At 36.7% G+C, this 13516-nt stretch overlaps 1 protein-coding gene and 1 long non-coding RNA gene across 2 annotated transcripts in view; both read left to right on the top strand.

The window, feature by feature from the left end:
- Window positions 1–13516, top strand: part of LOC128869308 (F-actin-monooxygenase Mical) — a 303193-nt gene that overhangs the window by 178099 nt on the left and 111578 nt on the right. The gene's annotated exons all lie outside the window — the stretch shown is intronic.
- On the top strand, window positions 10448–11991 carry LOC128869309 (uncharacterized). Its single transcript, XR_008455260.1, has 3 exons — window positions 10448–11150; window positions 11204–11356; window positions 11413–11991. It is a non-coding gene; the product is annotated as an uncharacterized LOC128869309 (long non-coding RNA).

Genomic DNA, 13516 nt, shown 5'->3' with positions numbered 1-13516 from the left:
AAGTTTTGAGAAGGCATTCCCGTTAAATTCTGCCACCAGAAAAGAAAAACTGAAACATTTAAAAATCCAGTTAATTGGACAACAGTCAATATTTTTGAAAACAATCGACAAAAATAAGGCTGCAACTGAAGCATCTTAAGGATGAAAGTTTTCCACAATTTCTTAGTTACCACTGTATTATACATCAGCAAGCATTATGTGGAAATTTTCTAAACTTGAACAACGTTATGAAACTGGTGGTGAAAATTGTGAACAAGATTAGAGCTCAAGCGTTACAAAGATGGCTGATGAAATTGACTGTCAATACGGAGAGCTACTTTTTCACTCTGAAGTGCGATGGTTAAGCAGAGGATGAGTGCTCAAACGTTTCAATGATGTCTGATATAAATGCATTTATTACAAAACTTGAATTTTGGGAACAAAACCTAAAAAACCGCGATAACTACTAAGCATTTTCCTATTCTTTCCGAAAAGATATCCAAAAATCTATTAGAGCCCTATGACAGTGAATATCATATGGAAATAGTTTCTAACTTGAAGGAAAATTCAAAAATCGTTTCAAGGATTTCAGCAAAATTGCTTTAGTGACGCAATTTGTTGTTTCACCCTTCATGGACATTGATATACAACAGTTTGCAACTTGTGTTATGAACAACTTTGGCGAAGACATTGCTGTGACAGAAATGGAACTGATTGCTTTTCAAAGTGACTTGACTTTAAAATCTTTAGGTTCAAATACAAAATGTATATGGACTTTAGTAAGTAAAGATAAGTATTCAGTTTTATGTCGTGTTGCGTTGAAAGTGAGAGCGTTATTCAGTTCAACTTATTTGTGTGAATTTTCTTTTTCCAATATGAAATTTATTAAAAATAAATACCGCAATCGGCTTACAGATATACATTTGGATAACTGTATTCGAATGACTGTATCAAATTATACTGCAAAAATTATCGATGAGTCAGAATGTCAACCTTCTCATTAAATATGCTCTTTTTATCTGCCCATATTTTATTTATATAATAATGTGCTATTACTGTTTTGTTGTTTTTTTAAGTCGCTTGTGATTTGCCATTATGACTGCAAAAAATTTTGTTACGATTGATAGGTGTGAACATGTAGTTATGCCTAAGTAGTTTAAGTTTATTATATAATATATAGAACGTATATTAGTAAAATAAATACATGTATTGTATGTCGAATATTACTGTGTATTATTTAATTTATGTTGGCTTGTGCAAGTAGCTCGCTGTTTATTTCAAAATCTTGAAAGTAGCTCAACACATTGAAAAGGTTGGCGACCACTGCTATAAGGTATCTCAAGGTATTTAATTCTTGTTCAGTTAAATAAATTGGTCGCTTCTCTGCGTAAGTGAAATCTAATCTTGCTATAATGGCCTTGAAGTTCAAAGCAGTGTTGAAGGAAGCCAAAACTGCATCTGCAGGGCCTCTAACTTTATTTGTGATGATTGCCACTTCTTGATAATGTTTAGCGCTTCCATCATACGTTTCATACAATTTATAGGCGGTATGTGGTGCTTGCCTCCATGAGACGTAAAACTCTCTTGCCTACCTTCATCTTCAGGCAAAGATTTAACAAGGTCCAGAGATTCATCACAACGCACATGATCTACAATCCTAACCTCTTCAAAACTTTCTGCTTTGGCTGTTAGTGTGGTTGTAAACTTTTGTGTGATTTCTTTTAATTTTTTTTTCAAAATCTTCTTTCTGTGCACTTAGGGCTGCGGATACCGCTGCTGTAACAATAGCAATCAACTCCTCAATATTAATTTTCAGTTGATCTTTTTCCTTCAAAACTAAACACTTGAATACGCTTGTTATTTCAGAGTCACTCATGAAACTAATTATATCATGAAGAAAAACTTCCTGTTTAAGGATTTGCCGTGTTTTCCGGCAACAATTTTAGTTGATTTATAAATCAGACTATGAAATGCATGGAAATCCATTGATGACCATATCATTTGTATGAATTAAAAAAATAGGTACTGAGAAAAACATTTATATAATTGATTTTCTTTAAACTCGTGGTTTGATTATGTTCTGTATGTACATTGATTTTGCCAAAGGGCAGCCAAGGCCCGTTAGATGCCTAAGGTAGGTCATCCAAAATGTTTACGGTAGTATCCAATGATTTTTACAGCAACAGGATTTCTGAATTTGCGCCGCTTCATCCAACACCGTCCAATGTAAACCAAAGGGGAAAACATGGTTCTTTTTTATGTCTTCTACGCCATTGACGTCCGCAGACAGTATTAATTTCGTATTTTTAAAATTCCAAGCTTACTATACGAATTCGTAATTTGTTACGGAATCCGGTTTTTAATAGAATTGAGACTTTACATTTTTAGCAAGCCCCACGTTGGGCGCTAATTATAAAAAAAATTATTTCTTAAGAAAAGAATTTACAATAATCTTGTAAGCTTAGCAAAGCTAGCGATCGTAGTCATCTCCAAGCTGGTCCATTTGAAAGGAACTCCCATTAACCATTTCTAATCGGATGAAGATGAACTTCACACTTAATTGCTCTTTACTGTTAACTGCTCTGTTCGCTCTCACAGCAGTTGACTCCCACTTGCATCGCAACTGCGAGCGATGCGTATGATGTTCGCTGTTAACTGCAATCGCTCTCCCAGCAGACGACTCACACTTGCGTAGTAACTGCGTATGATCTTTGGTCTTAACCATGATGGAAAGAATAATGAGATGGCGCCTATCGTGGTACTGTTACTTTGCTCTCAGTGAATTTGACAATTTACGTCTTATTAGTACCAGTAGGGCCAGATTACCATTTTCGTAACTTGATTTACCTTTTTTTTTGTTATTTCGTCTTGGAGTTTTAGTTCTTTCTTCTTGACATTTTTTTAGCCTGTTCTATATAAAAGTAACGCTTATAAGTTTGTAAAATATATATTTTTTAAAAATTAGTTCAATAATTCACTCAGTTTTATTTAGCTTTACTTTTTTTAACATCCCTTCGCATTACCCGCGATTGCAGTTATTGTTGGTATTCTTCTCCTTTCAGCAGTCAACTCTCTCTCTCGCTACTTCAGTGTTGCCTAGCTTTGAACATAAAAACGTACTAAAATGCCGTTTTAAAGAAAATAAAATACCAAATTTTTATTGAATTACTTAAAGAACTTTGTATGCGTGACAAATTGTCTTTAAAATGCGCGTTTATTTTTTAAATAAACGCGTATTGATTATGTACAATTTAATTTATGAGTTTTTCTGTTAAGAGAAACTCTTTTGTTAAGGTAACGACTTTTTTGCTATATTTGAGGTTATGTAACAAGATAAAATACTCATTTTGTTTAAATGCCGTAATAATTTCTTCAGCAGTATTTTGTTGCTTATTTTTAATTGTATGAATACACCTCTTGATGCCCTATATCCCACTAAGGATTGCGGATTCGATTTGCCATCAAATCTTTTGGCGGCTACAAGTCGCCCGGACCAGATGGCATGTATCCTGCCATGCTGAAGCAAGGTGCAGAGTCCGTGACAGCAGCCCTGAAGAAAATCTTCTCGGTATGAAGGGCTGGCACTGGCTTACATGCCCTGCTCCTGCGAGTTGGCACTGCAAAACCTTGTTGCTAGGGTAGAGCTGACCATCGACAGGAGGGACTACGCTATGGGCATCTTTTTATACATAGAGGGGGCGTTTGATAATGCCACTTTTGACAGTATGTGTAACTCTCCTAGTAGGCACGGCGTAGACCGGGTGCTAGTAAATTGGATTCGTTCGATGCTGGCCCAAAGAATCGTTTCGGGGCGAGCAAAGGAAGATCTGCTGGTGTCATCTGGGGTTAATAGAGGCTGCCCCCAAGGCGGTGTGCTATATCCATTGCTCTGGTGCATGGCAATCGATCCTCTACTCACCACCTTAAACGATTCGGGAGCCTACGCACAAGCATATTCGGACGATGTTGCTTGTTTGGTAACTGGCCCTTCGCTTATGAACATATGCAGGAAAGTGCAGAAAACTCTGGATCGGATTGACACTTGGTGCTGTGCGAACGGGCTGTCGGCAAATCCCGCCAAGACTGGTATTGTCCTCTTTACCAGAAGGAGGAAGCTTGATGGACTCGTTCTGCCAAAGCTAAAAGGAGTCACAATCCAGCTATCCAAGGAAATTAAATATCTTGGAGTAATCCTCGATAGTAAGCTCCTATGGAAATCACACGTTGAAACAAAGGCATCCAAAGCACTGACAGCTTTCTGGCAGTGCAAAGGTGTCTTTGGGAAAACGTGGGGTCTCTCTCCTAGCAAGGTCCTATGAATCTACACGGCTATGATAAGACCCATTATCACCTATGCATCAGTGGTCTGGATGAGTAGACTCTCTCTAGTGGGAGTCAGGAGGACCTTATCGAGACTACAACGCACTGTGGCCATCTGTTGCACCGGAGCATTTCCGACTACTTCAGGCCCGGCACTAGATGCTCTGATTGGTTTTCCACCACTTGATGCTTTCATCCAAGGAGAGGCCTTGAAGGCCATCTGCAGACTGAAACACAGTGGGAACTGGTACGGCTCTTGTTCGGCATTGGAACACAGAGAAGGTATGGACATCGATCCAACGATTCTCTCCATGCCCCTTGACTCCATGCCATCAAGAGTGGTACTTGAAAAGAGATACAGTGTAGTGCTACCAGAGGCGCACTTGTGGGAAGACCCAGAAAATGAGCCCGGCAACCCCTGTTTTCGCATTTTTACGGATGGCTCCAGGACCGAGCATAGCTCCGGCTCTGGGGTCTACGTGGAATCCAGCGGGACAAAACTGCACTTTGCTCTTGGAATGCATGCATCTGTGTTTCAAGCGGAGGTGTATGCAGTTCAAGAAGCGATGAACTTTGTTGTGGAAAAACGATGGAGAGGCAGATCTGTATGTATCTGCAGCGACTGCCAAGCTGCGCTTATGGCATTAGACAGGCCTCCAACCACATTAGAGGTAGTCAAGTCCTGTAAATCCAGGCTGATCTATGTCGGTAGACATAATAGCTTGATGCTAACATGGGTCCCGGGACACGTGGGTATCGCGGGTAACGAGACCTCTGACTCCTTAGCTAAGATGGGCTCCGAGGCCAAGTTCTTTGCGAACCGGAAGAAACGATTACACCTCTATGGTTTTAATTCGCATTCAGTAAATTCAAACGTTTTTTAAAATGTGTAAAAAGGTTTTAAGGGACATTTGATATTCTTGCATAACCTTAAAAGGAGCATACAATTAATTAAATTAACACAAAATATTAAATTTTGTAAGAACCAACAAATTTTCATTAACACTAAAATCTTATCAGAGTGACCTTTTTTAACATTCTTTTGTTTAATAATAAAGTTTTTTTTTAATTTATAGTTGGTAGCTTTAAATTAAAAATAAGAAACAAACACCAACTTCAAAATTTTCGCATTTTGATAATAAAAAAGCACTAAAGCACGAAGAGCAAATGGTTACAATCGGCCAACGGGACGCCACGCATTTTCTGATGGGCGCAATCTTGTTTCTATCATTCTTGGGGGTTAACTGCACTGGCTCTCACAGCAGCCGACTCACACTTGCATTGTAACTGCATGGGATGCTTTAGAGTCGTATGTGTATGATGTTCGCTAGTTGGACAGTAGAGAGCATGTTCGTTTACGTAGATGACCAGCAGTTATATCTGGGCTCAAATCATCACATTTTCGAACGTACCACTCCTCACTGAGAAATGCATATTTCGGAGTATGGCGTACGTGAACGTACCTTCTTATTGTAGTTTCGTATCATGACAATTGTGAACGAGTGCTGAACGTACTCGATTGATCGTACTGTCATTCGAACACCGACAGCCGCTCGTAAACGACCAAATTAAAGCAAAGATGTAAGTAAATTGTAAAAATTGTAATTGCAAAAAGCAACTGCCGAATACCGCGCAAGGCAGATATACGACAGGTAGACCGTGGGAGGAGCTGGCAACGAAATTGAATGCTATTGGGTCCCCAGTTAAATATGCCAAGATGTGGAGGAAGGTGTGTATATAAATGATATACAATATTTTGAAAACTTATTATTATTCTTGGTTTTTATAGGTTTTTGCTGATCAGAAGTATCAGGTAAAAAAAAAGCTTTCTTTCAACAAGGCTTCTAAACAGCGGACTGGTAGCGAAAAGGTGATTACTGCCAGTGAGGAGATACTAATCGAGGCAGCTGGACTTGAGGCTTGTGTAGAGGGAATCCAAAATGTTCCAGCATTTGGAAGTTCCCCAAGTGCGCGAACACCACACAACATCAGTGGCAGTGAATGCAATGAGGAGGAGGCAAACTCTTGTCACAGCTCCTTACCAGGCCCATCAATATACACTCCTGTCTGCACCAAAACTTCGCGAAGCAGAACACCGGGGAAAAAGAGTGGAAGTGACGAGAAGCTGGCGTTGCTCCAAGAAAATTTTAAATCTATGCATGAATTCCAAAGGAGTTTGGACTCAAAATTGGACAGACTGGTGCTAGCGCAAGAGAGAATGCTTGCAATAAAAGAGGAGAAACATCGCATCCAGCAAGCAACGCGCGAGATTGACACTCTTTAGTATTTAAGTATTTACGACTGACGAATATTTTTATGTGATAAATAAAGTATGTGATAAAAATAAATAAAAAATTAATTTGCATATCTTTTTATTTCACTTTAAGTATAGTACAAAGGCATATGTATGTGTACATATATTTTTAATTTCGAGAAAAATTTAGTAAGAAATATCTTATTTGGTCTCTTATTGTTTGGCCTATTGTAGTGAGATGATTTGCTTCACCGGCGTCGATTTCAAGTTAATTTTAAATTTAATGCAGACGTTGTGTAATGCAGCACATACGTTAGCACATATTGCCACTTTTGTAGGATGGTATCGTCCTCTCTTGCCATATCCTAAAATTCTCCAGTGCCCTTTTAGAATTCCAATGCTTCTTTCAATAATGCATCTTGCCTTAGAGTGAATATCATTGAAAATTGCTTCACTTGAACCATCCAAAGCGTTTCTATAAGGGGTTATGCACCATGGTTCAAGGGGGTTGCCAGATTCCCCTGTTACAAAGTAAAAAAATCAGTGGAATACACGTTGCGAAGATTGAAGGATTGAGAACATACGTAAAAGCCATGAGTTATCCTGCCTATTGTCCTGAAATCGTTCTTCTAAAACTCTTCTCTGGTCTGAATGTTTCCAAATGAAGAAGTCGTGAGCGGCACCACCATATTGGCAATTGATTGCCAAAATTTTGTAGGTGTGGTCACATACCTAGTAAAAAGATTGTAACAAATATCACATTTATTCAAGCAATATATTGTAATAGCTACTTACTACCATTGCGTTGTTGCTATGATAGCCTTTCCTATTGAAGTACATGTGCTCGTTTGCTGTAGGTTTTTGCAAGCCGATGTGAGTGCCATCAACGCACCCTATAACTAAAAATTTACTATAATTAGTAAAAATATAATTTAAGTTGTCTGTATTTACCTCCAGGTATTTTGTACTGCTCCACAAACCACTCCTTGCAGCTAAGTGAATCTTCTGGCGCAAATCGTATTAACTGCGGGCATAACTTCCTTTCCATTTCTTTCAGGACGTGCGAAGTTAACTTCGAAACAGTGCTCTGGCCCATACCGATCAAATAGTCGCTGCCAACACTGTGCTGGTACCCACCGCTAGCCAAAAGTGAAAGTGTAGCTGCCAATTGTAGCACTGGAGGCACCGCTTTGGTGTCTGATTTCGTTAAATTTATTTCCTGTAGAACAAATTCGAAGGCCTATTTGGTCAGACGGAATCGTTTAAGGAACCTGCAACGAAAAGTTCGTAATTGAGCTAGAATAATTAACTACTTACATACTTACGCTGTGCTTGGGAGTGCCAAAGGATTGCTCTTTTCTCTTAGCTGCCTCCGCACTATTTTTTCTTTTCCATCACTTTCACTGGAACTCACATTGCATTCGTTTGTTTCAATGAGATTCAGCTTATACGATTGACGTGTCGCGTAATTTTCTTTCGTATGGTTGTTGATCGGTGCACGAATGTTATGATTCGAGCCCTGCTTACCTTACATATACATATCTAATTACACAAAGGTTCACTGCAAAAATGATGCAGTCAGATTTTTAAACATACATATTAATGAGATTAAAAAAAAAACACACATTTTTAACAAAATTGGTATACCAGTTGGTAATGCAACATTGTGTCCTATCACATAAACAGAAAAAATCGTTTTGAATATTCACGATACATTGTATAGTACAAAAACCATAACACGAACTAAAGGACCAACTCACTAACAAATGACATATTTACTTGGAACTATTATAGTAGTAAAAACTTTAAGGTGGTAGGCTGTAGGGTATCGCCTTCTGCCAATAACAACTTTCAGCCTCTTAGCAACCGATTCTACCAACTTCTTAGTATATTCAGAAGAAAGTTTACTTCTTTTAAGTCTTTTAGGGGTCTGAATCGAATCTTTTTATCTAGAACCAACTACAGGCTGTCCATAATATTCAAATCTGCCAACTTCTTAGTATATTCAGAAGAAAGTTTACCTCTTTTAAGTCTTTTAGGGGTCTGACTCGAATCTTTTTATCTAGAACCGACCACAGGCTGTCCATAATATTCAAATCTGGCAATTGTGTTGTTTTTTGAACAATATCTTAGCAATTCCAAATGAGCCAATTATGTACAATCACCGATTTAAGTTTCGGGTAGTTATCCTGATAAACGAAATTTGTCCCGAATGTGTAAATTTTGTGGTACTTCACACCAAATTTTTCTTTAAGATATCCAAATATGTACATAGGTATGCCTATCCATATTACATTCAATAAAAGTTAAAGTTCCGTTTCTTTCAGATGACATGCATTTCCATACCAAAACAAACAAACAAAACAAGAAATGGAAATATTACATTGGGTAAAGATTTACTACAAGTAAAACAAAAGGTCAAATTTGTTTTGTTAATTAATTCATTGCTTATATGATATCTTACTCCTAATAGGGCTCCAAACACAAACTGCTGAACCATCAAATGTTAAGGCAATTCCTTAACTGCCTCCTGCAACAAAAGTTCTCATTGAAAAACAATATATGAGACGTTTTCTTTGAAAGTGGTGTAAGTTCATTATCAAACAAAAATTAGTTAATGATCTAAATGCATACAATTTGCTATGATTTTTTTGTTTATAAACTTGTCCAAAAAAATATGTTAAAATTTTCTTTGTTTTTATCATCACAAATTTTCGAAGTTAATGAAGATCCAAATATAATTGGTTTGAAAATGGTGTAAGTCCACTTTCCTCAAAGACATACTAATATTTAGTTCAAAATTGTACCACATAATTTATTTAGTGCATTTTTATATGTGTGTAAACATTGTAAATGACACACATTTTTATATATTAGTTTCCCGGAATTTCGGTTCTGCCCGTTTATTATAGAACATAAAGTCATATAAGGTCACCAAGAAATTGGTTCTTGTTGCTTGAAGCATTTTGAAAATGTAACCACGTAAGAACATGTAACAGCCTACAGTGGACTGGACAAAATAAAAATTTGGAACTGGCTTTAATGTGGCTTAAAGTTGTTCAGTCCCCCAAGAACGGCGCCAAAATTATCGAAATATCGATTTTGGAAGCAATGAGAGTACAATAAGAAAAAAAGATTTATTGTATGTCCTTAAAAACTATTACACTATCACAAAACAGTTCCGAAAATATAAAGAGTTTATTTTGCATGAAATGAAACAAACTCATTTTGTTTCTACAAAATCTTTAGAAGATGCGGTTCTAAGAAGGCGAAAAATGTCAATAGTGGAGAAGTAAATGGGTTGAAATATATTAGATTTTAAAAAGCAGACCATATATAATGTTCAATAGAACTTAATTTAGTGATTTTAAATAACTAAATTTATTGCTCTCACGGGGAAGACAGAGCAATACAGATCTTTGGAAATATAGTAGACCACGTTTATCTAATCATTCCAGATGTTGATTAATTTATTTCCATATATCCCTCCAATACATCATGACTATTTTTTAAAACTTCATCATAATGATATTTTAATAGTAAGAGGATAAATAATTTTGGTTGAATAGTAATAGTAGCCTTAACTCAATGGCCTTTTTATTTTTTTATTGTTAAAGTATTTTAAAATTTCGCAAAAAAAATGTTTTTTTTGCAAATATAAGATCTTTACTTTTTGTTGACTTTGAAAGTCCTTTTGAAGTCATTAAAATTCAATATAAATGTTTGTTAATCACGTTAAAAATCACGTCATTATAAATTTAAAATAATTTATTGTTGAAAAAGTACAAAATTAACGTAACAATATATGTCCATATTTGTCAAATTATTCAAATGCAAAACCTTAAATATCTCCATATAAAATAAAATACACTTATACCACTTTCAAAGAAAACGGCTCATATAATATGTTCACACACGTCTTTCAACTTATCATACATACATATCTGTGAACGTCAAAATACTTAATCAATATTGATTCTTTAGGGACACTCACTAAATAAGCTTAATGCACGATAATGTGACAGAGGCGATCTCATACGAAATTTACATATCTGTTTAGCTACTCTTGATTGTTGGCATCAAAAACAATTGCTTGTTTTCTGCTTTCACATTCCAATGTTTATGCAGCTACTTCGCAAATAGCCCGCGATATATCGAGTAATATCGGAGCTTATGATGTAAATACAGAAATACCAAATGGGCTCATGCTGTATATACTCGTATTATGATAAATAACACTGTGGAACAAATTCAGGTTAGCAAAAATTAGGTCCATTCTGAGAGTGGCGGGTGAAAATAGAGGCGAAATTAGAAGACCCGCATCGCGCCGTTTTTTTATGTTAGTTCGAATTTTTTTTAATCGGCCTTATCACGCACTCCATCGTATACTGTTTTTCGGAGAAGTTACTACAAAAGCATTCATGCATTTCGAACAACTCCGAACGTAAATTCGAAAATCGGAGAATAGCATTCACTGAGCACACTCTAAATGTCAAATTGTCACATTTCCCACAATTTTTCTACGACAAGTTTTTGTAAGCGGAAAATCCACGAAAAATTGAAATAAATTAAAATAAAGTGAAAAAATTATAAAAATGTAAGTATTTATTGAATAAACGCGCAATCAGTATTTAATTTGTCAAAATATAGGTCCAAAATAACAACAAGGCAACAGTATGCGGCTTTGCTGGAGTTGCTGCAAGAAAAGCCCTCTATGGCACACGGCTTTTCAAAATGCTCTAAGGAAGAAGCGACTGAGTTTTGGAAAAAGGTGGACAGAAAGACATCACTAGCTGGAAAAAGGTAAAATGTGTTATTTACTGTGCCTTGTTTGTGTGTATATATACCGTGTTTACTAGGTATGGCTAGACTGGAAGGCATATATTAAAAGGAAGCTAGCGGAAAACAAAATATGTAGAACAGAGGGCTACTGGTGGCGGTCGAAACAGGCAGCACCATTTCAATGAAATGGAGGAAGCTGTCATCCGATTGACTGCACTAGAGACTACCACGAATGGAATTGAAAACACTGTGAGTGTTGGGCTACCTGTTGCAGGCGATTTTGAAGCTGAGATCGGGGCTGACGTGTCAATGACGTCATCGAGCCGCAGTCCAGCACTTCCGAGACGTATTTCCTCTGCGCGCAAACCAACTGATACAAGTACAGCAGAAGTACTTCAAGACCATTTTTTGCTTCAAAAGGAATTTCAGGAAAAGACCATAGCACACTATTCAATACAGGAACAAAAGCTGGAAGATATTTGTTCCGGTATACGACGATTATACCTAGCAATGGAAAAGCACTACGACCTGAAGAATGCAGAAGTGGAAGAAACCCATAGACACAACCAATCCATGGAAGATTTGATCAATGCTAAAAATTCAATAAAAAACAAATGTTATTAGTTGGGCAAAAAAGCTTAAATGCGATTTCCAAAAACAACTGAAATTTATACTTATGTATGTATATGTACATTCCTTTATTTATATACAAGTGCCTATCAAAAGTTCAAATAAAAAAAGTGTAAATGAATTAATACAAATAAGTCTTGCTATTTTTAATTGAATATTACAGTCGTGTTAATGTTGAAGATATAGATTCCCTTATCCGAATAGCTACATCAGTATATGTTGAAGGAGAAGGTTCATACGTTTGATTAAAATGGTTTTCTTCAACATTTTCTGAAAAATCATCAACCACGCGATAATGGATACAAATATTGTGCAATGCTGCGGCAACGTTCACTATTTGGCAAACCTTCATGGGTTCATAATAAATCTCACGAGCACCCAGAAGGCATCTGAATCGGTTCTTAAATACACCTATCGTCCTTTCTATAGTATTTCTGGCTTTTGCATGTATTTTATTGTAGTTTCCTTCGGCGCTTCCTGTTGTAGGTGAACGAAAAGGTGGCATTAACCATGGCTCTAGAGCATATCCAGCGTCTCCTGTGGAATGAGTAAAATCATTTTAGCAAAAAATTATTCAAACGGTCTATATGTGTATGCACATACCCAAAAGCCAAGTGTTTCGTTCGCCGTTTAGGTATTTATTTTCAAAAAAAATTCGCGCGCTGCTTACGTTCCAAATATGAGCATCGTGGTTGCTGCCAGGATACTGCGCATTCACATAGCGAATTCTCATTTTATTATCGCATATCTGCAATAAATAAAAAAAATAGAAAGATATTTGAAATATCAGTTTTTGCAAGGCTTACAATCATAGCATTGATGCTATAGTACCCTTTACGATTAAAATACAGGAATTTGTCCTTAGCTGGCGCAAGAACTTTAATGTGTGTTCCGTCTACACATAAAATCGCACCAGAAAATCCATATTTTTGATAAAAGTCCATCTTTGCTTGTCTTTTTTCTTCGTTGCTTAAATCAAGATTCACCCACTGAGGACATAGGTGACATTGAAGAGTGTGTAACACGTCTTTTAATACGCCACAAAATATGGATTGAGCCATGTGAATGTCAAAGTTCTTTCCCACTCCATTCTGGAACCGACCCTCCGCAAAAAAACGTAATACGGAAGACAAACGCTGGAGCGAAGAGATGGAGCACGGCCTCATTGAGCGTGCATTTCCATCTAGGACACTTAAGACGTACAAAAACGCCGCCTTATTCAAGCGGTAATTTTTAGTAAACCTGTTTCATAAAATAAAGTTAACCTATGAAGTTATGAGGTTATTCCTATACTTACATTGTGTCCTCGACATCGAGCGGATTGCTTGCGTCCCTTAATATTTTTCGTTGAATTTTCATATTCGATCTACTTCTTTCACCTTCCGCCTCCACCAACATTATAGAAAATATCAACGAAGAATCCATAGCACTTAAAAGCTTTGTTTTTCCAATATATATTCCAGTCTAATTAAATTTATTTACGCTTGTCTTTATTGAAATTTCAATTTATTGCAAAACATTTGATTTCGAAACGTCAAAATTTAAAATGTG

This window comes from Anastrepha ludens, chromosome X (genome assembly GCF_028408465.1).
Source record: "Anastrepha ludens isolate Willacy chromosome X, idAnaLude1.1, whole genome shotgun sequence".
Taxonomy (NCBI): domain Eukaryota; kingdom Metazoa; phylum Arthropoda; class Insecta; order Diptera; family Tephritidae; genus Anastrepha; species Anastrepha ludens.
The sequence above is the reverse complement of the archived record's forward strand: the minus strand, read 5'-3'. Positions and strand labels throughout refer to the sequence as shown.